General features: G+C 63.5%; 4 non-coding genes across 4 annotated transcripts; all 4 read left to right on the top strand.

Moving 5' to 3' along the window:
- The first annotated feature begins 1,418 nt into the window (after positions 1 to 1,418).
- On the top strand, positions 1,419 to 1,537 carry LOC142864048 (5S ribosomal RNA). The gene has a single exon (XR_012914641.1). It is a non-coding gene; the product is annotated as a 5S ribosomal RNA (ribosomal RNA).
- Positions 1,538 to 5,326: 3,789 nt separating this feature from the next.
- LOC142864043 (5S ribosomal RNA) lies at positions 5,327 to 5,445 on the top strand. The gene has a single exon (XR_012914636.1). It is a non-coding gene; the product is annotated as a 5S ribosomal RNA (ribosomal RNA).
- Positions 5,446 to 9,237: 3,792 nt separating this feature from the next.
- Positions 9,238 to 9,356, top strand: LOC142864032 (5S ribosomal RNA). Its single transcript, XR_012914628.1, has one exon. It is a non-coding gene; the product is annotated as a 5S ribosomal RNA (ribosomal RNA).
- Positions 9,357 to 13,146: 3,790 nt separating this feature from the next.
- Positions 13,147 to 13,265, top strand: LOC142864020 (5S ribosomal RNA). The gene has a single exon (XR_012914618.1). It is a non-coding gene; the product is annotated as a 5S ribosomal RNA (ribosomal RNA).
- The last annotated feature ends 249 nt before the right edge of the window (positions 13,266 to 13,514 follow it).

The following is a 13,514-nucleotide window of genomic DNA, read 5'->3' as shown; positions in this document are numbered from 1 at the left end:
TCTCAGCACCGGTCCCCCAGAAGGCTCCTTTGGGACCAGGATTCTCTTGCGGTGACTCTTTAAGGTCTGGCCCCTGGATGGAGGGGCACCAGGAGTAGAGGAGCAGGAAGGGGAAGGGGGTGGCCATGCGAGGGGACACTTTGAGGCCAAGTCCCAGCTTCAGCCTGATCCTCCTGGGAACCCCGCTCTGAGACAAGGAGCCGGGCTTCGCATTCCCACAGCAGCCAGTCGTGGGCTGAGGACACCTGGGGCGTTGGGAACTCCCTGGCTTCTCCTGGGTTTAACGTCTAGAGCTGCTTGTGAATCGCGCCGCCACACACACCCGAGCGCAGGTGTCTTCCGCACAGACTGCGGGCCTCGCTCTTCTGAATGCCGCTAGCTCGCCACCCACCCACGGGTGAACCTGGTCAGGGTGCTTTCTCTCAGGGGCAGACTCTTTTCCGGGCGGGCTACCGGTGTCTCTGTTTGCTCGTTTCTTTCTTCCATTTCGGGAAAGTCTTCCTTGCTGGGTGTGGAAATCTCCTATGCCTTCCCTCGCCTATTCTGTCAGCTTTCAAATTCTCTTTCAGTTGCCACCCTCACAGATGGATTAGGAAACTCTTTCCGGTGCACTCATTAGTGAAATGACCTCCAGGAAGCTGGAATCCAATATCTAATGGCCGATTTTTAGCGAGTCCACACGCCAGGGTGGTCGGGGTCCAATGCAGCCCCGGCCAGGCCCAGGCCCCTTGGACTGGGCCACAGGAGGACACGGAGGAGGGTCCCGGCCCCCACGAAGCGGTGCCGGCAGTTCTCCACGGGCTTGGGCGTTTTCCAGAGGTAGGAGATGGAGGGGACTGATTTCTTCAGCACCCCCCAAACCACGCCACCCCACCCCACCCATGGGACACATCCCCAGAGAGAGACGCCCCATACACTGGCTGTGCCCCAGCCCTGGCCCGGGGGAATAGGCGGCAGCCCACCCACAGGGCGAGGGGGGGGGCACAGCTGAAAGGGGTTGTGGGGGAGGGCGGCCCCTGGCTGGGGTCAAAGGGCGAGCGTCCCGCGCGTGCGCAGTCAGCGGCAGCGACGCGCTGGGGGTGGGCAGCGGGTAGGTGAAGGAGGCCGGGCGAGGAGACGAGGGGGGCTGGGAGGGCTCCACCTTGGCGAGTCCAGCCGTGGAGGCGCATCTTGTGTGAGTGTGAGTGAGTGTGAGTGTGTGTGTGTGTGTATAGAGAGACAGCCCCCCCACCCCGCCCCGCCCCGCCCCGCCCCGCCCCGCCCCGCCCATCACCCCCGTCCCTGGGAGCCAGCGGGACCCGGCCGGCGAACTCAACCGGCCCGGCCCGGCCCGGCGCGGGGCCTGGGGCGGGAGGCGGCGGCGGGGAAGCCCAGAGAGGCTCGGCTTCTCGAGCGGGGCAGGGGCGCCCTCTGCCGCCGTCTAGGGCCACACCACCCTGAACGCCCCCGATCTCGTCTGGTCTCGGAAGCTAAGCAGGGTCGGGCCTGGTTAGTACTTGGATGGGAGACCGCCTGGGAATACCGGGTGCCACAGGCTGCTGCTTTTTTTTTTTTTTGCCTCTTGTTCTGTCCCCTTTCTGGGAGCGCGGCGGCGGCCCGGGGTGGGGGTCACCCCCACCCTCAGCGCCCGCGCGGTGCCTGGCGCCCCAGCCCGCACCGTGGGGCCTCCTCTTGTCCCAAGCCGCGACACCGCCGCCACGCGGCAGCATGCGTGGCATCTGGACTGTCAGGTCTCAGACCAAAGGTCTGCTCTGTGGGAACCGACACGCTGGAGGAAACCTTGAGAGTCTGAGAGGGGAGGGAGTTCCAGAAGAAGGCCAGGATGTCATTTTGAGGGAGTATGTGACCAGAACTCGTCCCGTTGCTTTTGGGGTTCTATGGGCTACACGCAGGAATCTTTGGTGGTGGCACCTGATGTTGGGGGATCCGGAGTCACACCCAGACCTGCTCCACAGGCCTCCTTTTACTTTTCTCTTCGGATTCATTATTTTTAAAAAGTGTCTCTTACCTCTAGGATTGCATTTTCTTTTCTCTCTCTTTTCAAGCAGATGATGGGAGTACAAGTATTCAGGTGACATGTGTTGCCCGTGCCGCCCTCCCCCCTGTGTTCTTTTTTTTTTATTTTTTGAGACAGAGTCTCGTTTTGCTGCCCAGGCTAGAGTGAGTGCCATGGCGTCAGCCTAGCTCACAGCAACCTCAATCTCCGGGCTCAAGCAATCCTGCTGCCTCAGCCTCCCGAGTAGTTGGGACTACAGGCATGCACCACCACGCCCGGCTGTGTTTTTCTATATATATTAGTTGGCCAATTAATTTCTTTCTATTTTTAGTAGAGACGGGGTCTCGCTCTTGCTCAGGCTGGTTTCGAACTCCTGACCTGGAGCAATCCGCCCGCCTCGGCCTCCCAGAGAGCTAGGATTACAGGCGTGAGCCACCGCGCCCGGCCCCCCCTGTGTTCTTATTCATATACCTCTCATGTTGTTCCAGCGTATTGTGGGGGTACCAATGTTAAGGTCGGGTGCCTTGCCCTCTCCAAGCCTCCCCCCTCGGGTCAGAGCTTCAAGTGCGCCCATCCCCCAGTCGGTGCGCACCCACCCCATGCCTAATGGATGTGTATGCCCCTCCCCTCCCCCCACCCGCCCGACACCCACCCGATGAAGGTGATTCCTCTCCGTCCACTTAGGCGTCCATCCGTTCGTACCAATTTGCTGGTGAGCGCGCTCACGTGGTGCTCGTGTGTCCATTCTTGGGATACTTGGTTTACTGGAACGGGTTCCAGCTCTGGCCAGGAGAACACGAGAGGCGCCCTCTCACCGCTGCTCCTCACAGCCGAATGGCACTCCGTGGTGTCCACGCGCCACATTTTATTGATGCACTCCTGGATGGATGGGCACTCGGGTCGCTTCCACGTCTTTGGGATTGTGAATTGTGCCCTAACTGTAACCCTAACCCTTACCCAGCCCGTCTCCTCTGCCCCTGCCTGACGCACTCCTCCCCGGCCAGGCCCGTCACTGTCCTGGGCCCCCGCCTGACCGGCTCCTCCCCGCCCGGCCGGTCACCGTCCTCTGCCCCTGCCTGACACGCTCCTTCCCGCCCGGCCTCTCACCGTCCTCGGCCCCTGCCTGACCGGCTCCTCCGTCGCCTGGGCCTTCCAAGGGCTTGGTGTGGATGCTGCTTCCAGGAAGCCCTCCAGAAACCCGGCAGCAGGGTGGCCGCAGCAGTCTCCAGCAGCCGTCCCTAAGTCGCGTGAGTGTGGGGGACGTGCCCCCGCTGTGCCGCGGGGGCCCAGCCTGGTGTCTTCCCTGAGGCCCTGCGGCTGCCGGCTGGGCTGCCGCTCCCCGCAAGGGGAGAGCCGCGGAGGTGGGGACCGCCTCCTGATGGGGACGTACACGCAGCTCTCCACGTCGGATTCCGGGGCTCTCTGTCCTGCCCGAAGGCCCAGCTGGCCTGCGGGTCCTTAGAGTGGCAAAAACCTCCGAAAACTGAGACTGAGGGTCCGGTGGGTGTCTGCACTTTTGTGCTGGGCACCCCAGGGAGGCCCGGGGGCTGGCTGGACAACGTGGTCTGCTGGGCGGGGGGGGGGGGGGGTTGGAGGAGCAACTGATGCCCTTTGCACTTTGGGTAGCAAGAGTCTGAGGTGTCTCTGAGCCCTGTGCCCTGTGGGGGCGGGGCGGGGGGGAGGAGGAGGAGGAGGAGGAGGAGGTGGGAAGGGCCGGGGCCTGCAGTCCTGTTCCCGGGGTGGCACGGCAAGTGGCTTCTTCCACAGGCTGCTTGGCCTGGGCTCCCTGCACCTGGGCCTTTGGAGGACCGGCCCTGTGCTTGCCAACACTTCCTGCAGGGACCCAGAGCTGGGAGGTGGCATCTCTCAGCCCTATGTCGGGCAGAGCCCCAGCGGGCCATGCCCACAACCTCTCTCAGCACCGGTCCCCCAGAAGGCTCCTTTGGGACCAGGATTCTCTTGCGGTGACTCTTTAAGGTCTGGCCCCTGGATGGAGGGGCACCAGGAGTAGAGGAGCAGGAAGGGGAAGGGGGTGGCCATGCGAGGGGACACTTTGAGGCCAAGTCCCAGCTTCAGCCTGATCCTCCTGGGAACCCCGCTCTGAGACAAGGAGCCGGGCTTCGCATTCCCACAGCAGCCAGTCGTGGGCTGAGGACACCTGGGGCGTTGGGAACTCCCTGGCTTCTCCTGGGTTTAACGTCTAGAGCTGCTTGTGAATCGCGCCGCCACACACACCCGAGCGCAGGTGTCTTCCGCACAGACTGCGGGCCTCGCTCTTCTGAATGCCGCTAGCTCGCCACCCACCCACGGGTGAACCTGGTCAGGGTGCTTTCTCTCAGGGGCAGACTCTTTTCCGGGCGGGCTACCGGTGTCTCTGTTTGCTCGTTTCTTTCTTCCATTTCGGGAAAGTCTTCCTTGCTGGGTGTGGAAATCTCCTATGCCTTCCCTCGCCTATTCTGTCAGCTTTCAAATTCTCTTTCAGTTGCCACCCTCACAGATGGATTAGGAAACTCTTTCCGGTGCACTCATTAGTGAAATGACCTCCAGGAAGCTGGAATCCAATATCTAATGGCCGATTTTTAGCGAGTCCACACGCCAGGGTGGTCGGGGTCCAATGCAGCCCCGGCCAGGCCCAGGCCCCTTGGACTGGGCCACAGGAGGACACGGAGGAGGGTCCCGGCCCCCACGAAGCGGTGCCGGCAGTTCTCCACGGGCTTGGGCGTTTTCCAGAGGTAGGAGATGGAGGGGACTGATTTCTTCAGCACCCCCCAAACCACGCCACCCCACCCCACCCATGGGACACATCCCCAGAGAGAGACGCCCCATACACTGGCTGTGCCCCAGCCCTGGCCCGGGGGAATAGGCGGCAGCCCACCCACAGGGCGAGGGGGGGGGCACAGCTGAAAGGGGTTGTGGGGGAGGGCGGCCCCTGGCTGGGGTCAAAGGGCGAGCGTCCCGCGCGTGCGCAGTCAGCGGCAGCGACGCGCTGGGGGTGGGCAGCGGGTAGGTGAAGGAGGCCGGGCGAGGAGACGAGGGGGGCTGGGAGGGCTCCACCTTGGCGAGTCCAGCCGTGGAGGCGCATCTTGTGTGAGTGTGAGTGAGTGTGAGTGTGTGTGTGTGTGTATAGAGAGACAGCCCCCCACCCCGCCCCGCCCCGCCCCGCCCCGCCCCGCCCCGCCCATCACCCCCGTCCCTGGGAGCCAGCGGGACCCGGCCGGCGAACTCAACCGGCCCGGCCCGGCCCGGCGCGGGGCCTGGGGCGGGAGGCGGCGGCGGGGAAGCCCAGAGAGGCTCGGCTTCTCGAGCGGGGCAGGGGCGCCCTCCGCCGCCGTCTAGGGCCACACCACCCTGAACGCCCCCGATCTCGTCTGGTCTCGGAAGCTAAGCAGGGTCGGGCCTGGTTAGTACTTGGATGGGAGACCGCCTGGGAATACCGGGTGCCACAGGCTGCTGCTTTTTTTTTTTTTTTGCCTCTTGTTCTGTCCCCTTTCTGGGAGCGCGGCGGCGGCCCGGGGTGGGGGTCACCCCCACCCTCAGCGCCCGCGCGGTGCCTGGCGCCCCAGCCCGCACCGTGGGGCCTCCTCTTGTCCCAAGCCGCGACACCGCCGCCACGCGGCAGCATGCGTGGCATCTGGACTGTCAGGTCTCAGACCAAAGGTCTGCTCTGTGGGAACCGACACGCTGGAGGAAACCTTGAGAGTCTGAGAGGGGAGGGAGTTCCAGAAGAAGGCCAGGATGTCATTTTGAGGGAGTATGTGACCAGAACTCGTCCCGTTGCTTTTGGGGTTCTATGGGCTACACGCAGGAATCTTTGGTGGTGGCACCTGATGTTGGGGGATCCGGAGTCACACCCAGACCTGCTCCACAGGCCTCCTTTTACTTTTCTCTTCGGATTCATTATTTTTAAAAAGTGTCTCTTACCTCTAGGATTGCATTTTCTTTTCTCTCTCTTTTCAAGCAGATGATGGGAGTACAAGTATTCAGGTGACATGTGTTGCCCGTGCCGCCCTCCCCCCTGTGTTCTTTTTTTTTTATTTTTTGAGACAGAGTCTCGTTTTGCTGCCCAGGCTAGAGTGAGTGCCATGGCGTCAGCCTAGCTCACAGCAACCTCAATCTCCGGGCTCAAGCAATCCTGCTGCCTCAGCCTCCCGAGTAGTTGGGACTACAGGCATGCACCACCACGCCCGGCTGTGTTTTTCTATATATATTAGTTGGCCAATTAATTTCTTTCTATTTTTAGTAGAGACGGGGTCTCGCTCTTGCTCAGGCTGGTTTCGAACTCCTGACCTGGAGCAATCCGCCCGCCTCGGCCTCCCAGAGAGCTAGGATTACAGGCGTGAGCCACCGCGCCCGGCCCCCCCTGTGTTCTTATTCATATACCTCTCATGTTGTTCCAGCGTATTGTGGGGGTACCAATGTTAAGGTCGGGTGCCTTGCCCTCTCCAAGCCTCCCCCCTCGGGTCAGAGCTTCAAGTGCGCCCATCCCCCAGTCGGTGCGCACCCACCCCATGCCTAATGGATGTGTATGCCCCTCCCCTCCCCCCACCCGCCCGACACCCACCCGATGAAGGTGATTCCTCTCCGTCCACTTAGGCGTCCATCCGTTCGTACCAATTTGCTGGTGAGCGCGCTCACGTGGTGCTCGTGTGTCCATTCTTGGGATACTTGGTTTACTGGAACGGGTTCCAGCTCTGGCCAGGAGAACACGAGAGGCGCCCTCTCACCGCTGCTCCTCACAGCCGAATGGCACTCCGTGGTGTCCACGCGCCACATTTTATTGATGCACTCCTGGATGGATGGGCACTCGGGTCGCTTCCACGTCTTTGGGATTGTGAATTGTGCCCTAACTGTAACCCTAACCCTTACCCAGCCCGTCTCCTCTGCCCCTGCCTGACGCACTCCTCCCCGGCCAGGCCCGTCACTGTCCTGGGCCCCCGCCTGACCGGCTCCTCCCCGCCCGGCCGGTCACCGTCCTCTGCCCCTGCCTGACACGCTCCTTCCCGCCCGGCCTCTCACCGTCCTCGGCCCCTGCCTGACCGGCTCCTCCGTCGCCTGGGCCTTCCAAGGGCTTGGTGTGGATGCTGCTTCCAGGAAGCCCTCCAGAAACCCGGCAGCAGGGTGGCCGCAGCAGTCTCCAGCAGCCGTCCCTAAGTCGCGTGAGTGCGGGGGACGTGCCCCCGCTGTGCCGCGGGGGCCCAGCCTGGTGTCTTCCCTGAGGCCCTGCGGCTGCCGGCTGGGCTGCCGCTCCCCGCAAGGGGAGAGCCGCGGAGGTGGGGACCGCCTCCTGATGGGGACGTACACGCAGCTCTCCACGTCGGATTCCGGGGCTCTCTGTCCTGCCCGAAGGCCCAGCTGGCCTGCGGGTCCTTAGAGTGGCAAAAACCTCCGAAAACTGAGACTGAGGGTCCGGTGGGTGTCTGCACTTTTGTGCTGGGCACCCCAGGGAGGCCCGGGGGCTGGCTGGACAACGTGGTCTGCTGGGCGGGGGGGGGGGGGGGGGTTGGAGGAGCAACTGATGCCCTTTGCACTTTGGGTAGCAAGAGTCTGAGGTGTCTCTGAGCCCTGTGCCCTGTGGGGGCGGGGCGGGGGGGAGGAGGAGGAGGAGGAGGAGGAGGTGGGAAGGGCCGGGGCCTGCAGTCCTGTTCCCGGGGTGGCACGGCAAGTGGCTTCTTCCACAGGCTGCTTGGCCTGGGCTCCCTGCACCTGGGCCTTTGGAGGACCGGCCCTGTGCTTGCCAACACTTCCTGCAGGGACCCAGAGCTGGGAGGTGGCATCTCTCAGCCCTATGTCGGGCAGAGCCCCAGCGGGCCATGCCCACAACCTCTCTCAGCACCGGTCCCCCAGAAGGCTCCTTTGGGACCAGGATTCTCTTGCGGTGACTCTTTAAGGTCTGGCCCCTGGATGGAGGGGCACCAGGAGTAGAGGAGCAGGAAGGGGAAGGGGGTGGCCATGCGAGGGGACACTTTGAGGCCAAGTCCCAGCTTCAGCCTGATCCTCCTGGGAACCCCGCTCTGAGACAAGGAGCCGGGCTTCGCATTCCCACAGCAGCCAGTCGTGGGCTGAGGACACCTGGGGCGTTGGGAACTCCCTGGCTTCTCCTGGGTTTAACGTCTAGAGCTGCTTGTGAATCGCGCCGCCACACACACCCGAGCGCAGGTGTCTTCCGCACAGACTGCGGGCCTCGCTCTTCTGAATGCCGCTAGCTCGCCACCCACCCACGGGTGAACCTGGTCAGGGTGCTTTCTCTCAGGGGCAGACTCTTTTCCGGGCGGGCTACCGGTGTCTCTGTTTGCTCGTTTCTTTCTTCCATTTCGGGAAAGTCTTCCTTGCTGGGTGTGGAAATCTCCTATGCCTTCCCTCGCCTATTCTGTCAGCTTTCAAATTCTCTTTCAGTTGCCACCCTCACAGATGGATTAGGAAACTCTTTCCGGTGCACTCATTAGTGAAATGACCTCCAGGAAGCTGGAATCCAATATCTAATGGCCGATTTTTAGCGAGTCCACACGCCAGGGTGGTCGGGGTCCAATGCAGCCCCGGCCAGGCCCAGGCCCCTTGGACTGGGCCACAGGAGGACACGGAGGAGGGTCCCGGCCCCCACGAAGCGGTGCCGGCAGTTCTCCACGGGCTTGGGCGTTTTCCAGAGGTAGGAGATGGAGGGGACTGATTTCTTCAGCACCCCCCAAACCACGCCACCCCACCCCACCCATGGGACACATCCCCAGAGAGAGACGCCCCATACACTGGCTGTGCCCCAGCCCTGGCCCGGGGGAATAGGCGGCAGCCCACCCACAGGGCGAGGGGGGGGGCACAGCTGAAAGGGGTTGTGGGGGAGGGCGGCCCCTGGCTGGGGTCAAAGGGCGAGCGTCCCGCGCGTGCGCAGTCAGCGGCAGCGACGCGCTGGGGGTGGGCAGCGGGTAGGTGAAGGAGGCCGGGCGAGGAGACGAGGGGGGCTGGGAGGGCTCCACCTTGGCGAGTCCAGCCGTGGAGGCGCATCTTGTGTGAGTGTGAGTGAGTGTGAGTGTGTGTGTGTGTGTATAGAGAGACAGCCCCCCACCCCGCCCCGCCCCGCCCCGCCCCGCCCCGCCCCGCCCATCACCCCCGTCCCTGGGAGCCAGCGGGACCCGGCCGGCGAACTCAACCGGCCCGGCCCGGCCCGGCGCGGGGCCTGGGGCGGGAGGCGGCGGCGGGGAAGCCCAGAGAGGCTCGGCTTCTCGAGCGGGGCAGGGGCGCCCTCCGCCGCCGTCTAGGGCCACACCACCCTGAACGCCCCCGATCTCGTCTGGTCTCGGAAGCTAAGCAGGGTCGGGCCTGGTTAGTACTTGGATGGGAGACCGCCTGGGAATACCGGGTGCCACAGGCTGCTGCTTTTTTTTTTTTTTGCCTCTTGTTCTGTCCCCTTTCTGGGAGCGCGGCGGCGGCCCGGGGTGGGGGTCACCCCCACCCTCAGCGCCCGCGCGGTGCCTGGCGCCCCAGCCCGCACCGTGGGGCCTCCTCTTGTCCCAAGCCGCGACACCGCCGCCACGCGGCAGCATGCGTGGCATCTGGACTGTCAGGTCTCAGACCAAAGGTCTGCTCTGTGGGAACCGACACGCTGGAGGAAACCTTGAGAGTCTGAGAGGGGAGGGAGTTCCAGAAGAAGGCCAGGATGTCATTTTGAGGGAGTATGTGACCAGAACTCGTCCCGTTGCTTTTGGGGTTCTATGGGCTACACGCAGGAATCTTTGGTGGTGGCACCTGATGTTGGGGGATCCGGAGTCACACCCAGACCTGCTCCACAGGCCTCCTTTTACTTTTCTCTTCGGATTCATTATTTTTAAAAAGTGTCTCTTACCTCTAGGATTGCATTTTCTTTTCTCTCTCTTTTCAAGCAGATGATGGGAGTACAAGTATTCAGGTGACATGTGTTGCCCGTGCCGCCCTCCCCCCTGTGTTCTTTTTTTTTTATTTTTTGAGACAGAGTCTCGTTTTGCTGCCCAGGCTAGAGTGAGTGCCATGGCGTCAGCCTAGCTCACAGCAACCTCAATCTCCGGGCTCAAGCAATCCTGCTGCCTCAGCCTCCCGAGTAGTTGGGACTACAGGCATGCACCACCACGCCCGGCTGTGTTTTTCTATATATATTAGTTGGCCAATTAATTTCTTTCTATTTTTAGTAGAGACGGGGTCTCGCTCTTGCTCAGGCTGGTTTCGAACTCCTGACCTGGAGCAATCCGCCCGCCTCGGCCTCCCAGAGAGCTAGGATTACAGGCGTGAGCCACCGCGCCCGGCCCCCCCTGTGTTCTTATTCATATACCTCTCATGTTGTTCCAGCGTATTGTGGGGGTACCAATGTTAAGGTCGGGTGCCTTGCCCTCTCCAAGCCTCCCCCCTCGGGTCAGAGCTTCAAGTGCGCCCATCCCCCAGTCGGTGCGCACCCACCCCATGCCTAATGGATGTGTATGCCCCTCCCCTCCCCCCACCCGCCCGACACCCACCCGATGAAGGTGATTCCTCTCCGTCCACTTAGGCGTCCATCCGTTCGTACCAATTTGCTGGTGAGCGCGCTCACGTGGTGCTCGTGTGTCCATTCTTGGGATACTTGGTTTACTGGAACGGGTTCCAGCTCTGGCCAGGAGAACACGAGAGGCGCCCTCTCACCGCTGCTCCTCACAGCCGAATGGCACTCCGTGGTGTCCACGCGCCACATTTTATTGATGCACTCCTGGATGGATGGGCACTCGGGTCGCTTCCACGTCTTTGGGATTGTGAATTGTGCCCTAACTGTAACCCTAACCCTTACCCAGCCCGTCTCCTCTGCCCCTGCCTGACGCACTCCTCCCCGGCCAGGCCCGTCACTGTCCTGGGCCCCCGCCTGACCGGCTCCTCCCCGCCCGGCCGGTCACCGTCCTCTGCCCCTGCCTGACACGCTCCTTCCCGCCCGGCCTCTCACCGTCCTCGGCCCCTGCCTGACCGGCTCCTCCGTCGCCTGGGCCTTCCAAGGGCTTGGTGTGGATGCTGCTTCCAGGAAGCCCTCCAGAAACCCGGCAGCAGGGTGGCCGCAGCAGTCTCCAGCAGCCGTCCCTAAGTCGCGTGAGTGCGGGGGACGTGCCCCCGCTGTGCCGCGGGGGCCCAGCCTGGTGTCTTCCCTGAGGCCCTGCGGCTGCCGGCTGGGCTGCCGCTCCCCGCAAGGGGAGAGCCGCGGAGGTGGGGACCGCCTCCTGATGGGGACGTACACGCAGCTCTCCACGTCGGATTCCGGGGCTCTCTGTCCTGCCCGAAGGCCCAGCTGGCCTGCGGGTCCTTAGAGTGGCAAAAACCTCCGAAAACTGAGACTGAGGGTCCGGTGGGTGTCTGCACTTTTGTGCTGGGCACCCCAGGGAGGCCCGGGGGCTGGCTGGACAACGTGGTCTGCTGGGCGGGGGGGGGGGGGGGGTTGGAGGAGCAACTGATGCCCTTTGCACTTTGGGTAGCAAGAGTCTGAGGTGTCTCTGAGCCCTGTGCCCTGTGGGGGCGGGGCGGGGGGGAGGAGGAGGAGGAGGAGGAGGAGGTGGGAAGGGCCGGGGCCTGCAGTCCTGTTCCCGGGGTGGCACGGCAAGTGGCTTCTTCCACAGGCTGCTTGGCCTGGGCTCCCTGCACCTGGGCCTTTGGAGGACCGGCCCTGTGCTTGCCAACACTTCCTGCAGGGACCCAGAGCTGGGAGGTGGCATCTCTCAGCCCTATGTCGGGCAGAGCCCCAGCGGGCCATGCCCACAACCTCTCTCAGCACCGGTCCCCCAGAAGGCTCCTTTGGGACCAGGATTCTCTTGCGGTGACTCTTTAAGGTCTGGCCCCTGGATGGAGGGGCACCAGGAGTAGAGGAGCAGGAAGGGGAAGGGGGTGGCCATGCGAGGGGACACTTTGAGGCCAAGTCCCAGCTTCAGCCTGATCCTCCTGGGAACCCCGCTCTGAGACAAGGAGCCGGGCTTCGCATTCCCACAGCAGCCAGTCGTGGGCTGAGGACACCTGGGGCGTTGGGAACTCCCTGGCTTCTCCTGGGTTTAACGTCTAGAGCTGCTTGTGAATCGCGCCGCCACACACACCCGAGCGCAGGTGTCTTCCGCACAGACTGCGGGCCTCGCTCTTCTGAATGCCGCTAGCTCGCCACCCACCCACGGGTGAACCTGGTCAGGGTGCTTTCTCTCAGGGGCAGACTCTTTTCCGGGCGGGCTACCGGTGTCTCTGTTTGCTCGTTTCTTTCTTCCATTTCGGGAAAGTCTTCCTTGCTGGGTGTGGAAATCTCCTATGCCTTCCCTCGCCTATTCTGTCAGCTTTCAAATTCTCTTTCAGTTGCCACCCTCACAGATGGATTAGGAAACTCTTTCCGGTGCACTCATTAGTGAAATGACCTCCAGGAAGCTGGAATCCAATATCTAATGGCCGATTTTTAGCGAGTCCACACGCCAGGGTGGTCGGGGTCCAATGCAGCCCCGGCCAGGCCCAGGCCCCTTGGACTGGGCCACAGGAGGACACGGAGGAGGGTCCCGGCCCCCACGAAGCGGTGCCGGCAGTTCTCCACGGGCTTGGGCGTTTTCCAGAGGTAGGAGATGGAGGGGACTGATTTCTTCAGCACCCCCCAAACCACGCCACCCCACCCCACCCATGGGACACATCCCCAGAGAGAGACGCCCCATACACTGGCTGTGCCCCAGCCCTGGCCCGGGGGAATAGGCGGCAGCCCACCCACAGGGCGAGGGGGGGGGCACAGCTGAAAGGGGTTGTGGGGGAGGGCGGCCCCTGGCTGGGGTCAAAGGGCGAGCGTCCCGCGCGTGCGCAGTCAGCGGCAGCGACGCGCTGGGGGTGGGCAGCGGGTAGGTGAAGGAGGCCGGGCGAGGAGACGAGGGGGGCTGGGAGGGCTCCACCTTGGCGAGTCCAGCCGTGGAGGCGCATCTTGTGTGAGTGTGAGTGAGTGTGAGTGTGTGTGTGTGTGTATAGAGAGACAGCCCCCCACCCCGCCCCGCCCCGCCCCGCCCCGCCCCGCCCCGCCCATCACCCCCGTCCCTGGGAGCCAGCGGGACCCGGCCGGCGAACTCAACCGGCCCGGCCCGGCCCGGCGCGGGGCCTGGGGCGGGAGGCGGCGGCGGGGAAGCCCAGAGAGGCTCGGCTTCTCGAGCGGGGCAGGGGCGCCCTCCGCCGCCGTCTAGGGCCACACCACCCTGAACGCCCCCGATCTCGTCTGGTCTCGGAAGCTAAGCAGGGTCGGGCCTGGTTAGTACTTGGATGGGAGACCGCCTGGGAATACCGGGTGCCACAGGCTGCTGCTTTTTTTTTTTTTTGCCTCTTGTTCTGTCCCCTTTCTGGGAGCGCGGCGGCGGCCCGGGGTGGGGGTCACCCCCACCCTCAGCGCCCGCGCGGTGCCTGGCGCCCCAGCCCGCACCGTGGGGCCTCCTCTTGTCCCAAGCCGCGACACCGCCGCCACGCGGCAGCATGCGTGGCATCTGGACTGTCAGGTCTCAGACCAAAGGTCTGCTCTGTGGGAACCGACACGCTGGAGGAAACCTTGAGA

The sequence above is a fragment of the Microcebus murinus genome, chromosome 23, assembly GCF_040939455.1.
Source record: "Microcebus murinus isolate Inina chromosome 23, M.murinus_Inina_mat1.0, whole genome shotgun sequence".
Classification (NCBI taxonomy): Eukaryota; Metazoa; Chordata; class Mammalia; order Primates; family Cheirogaleidae; genus Microcebus; species Microcebus murinus.
Note: the sequence above shows the minus strand (reverse complement) of the source record. Positions and strands in the feature narration are given on the sequence as shown.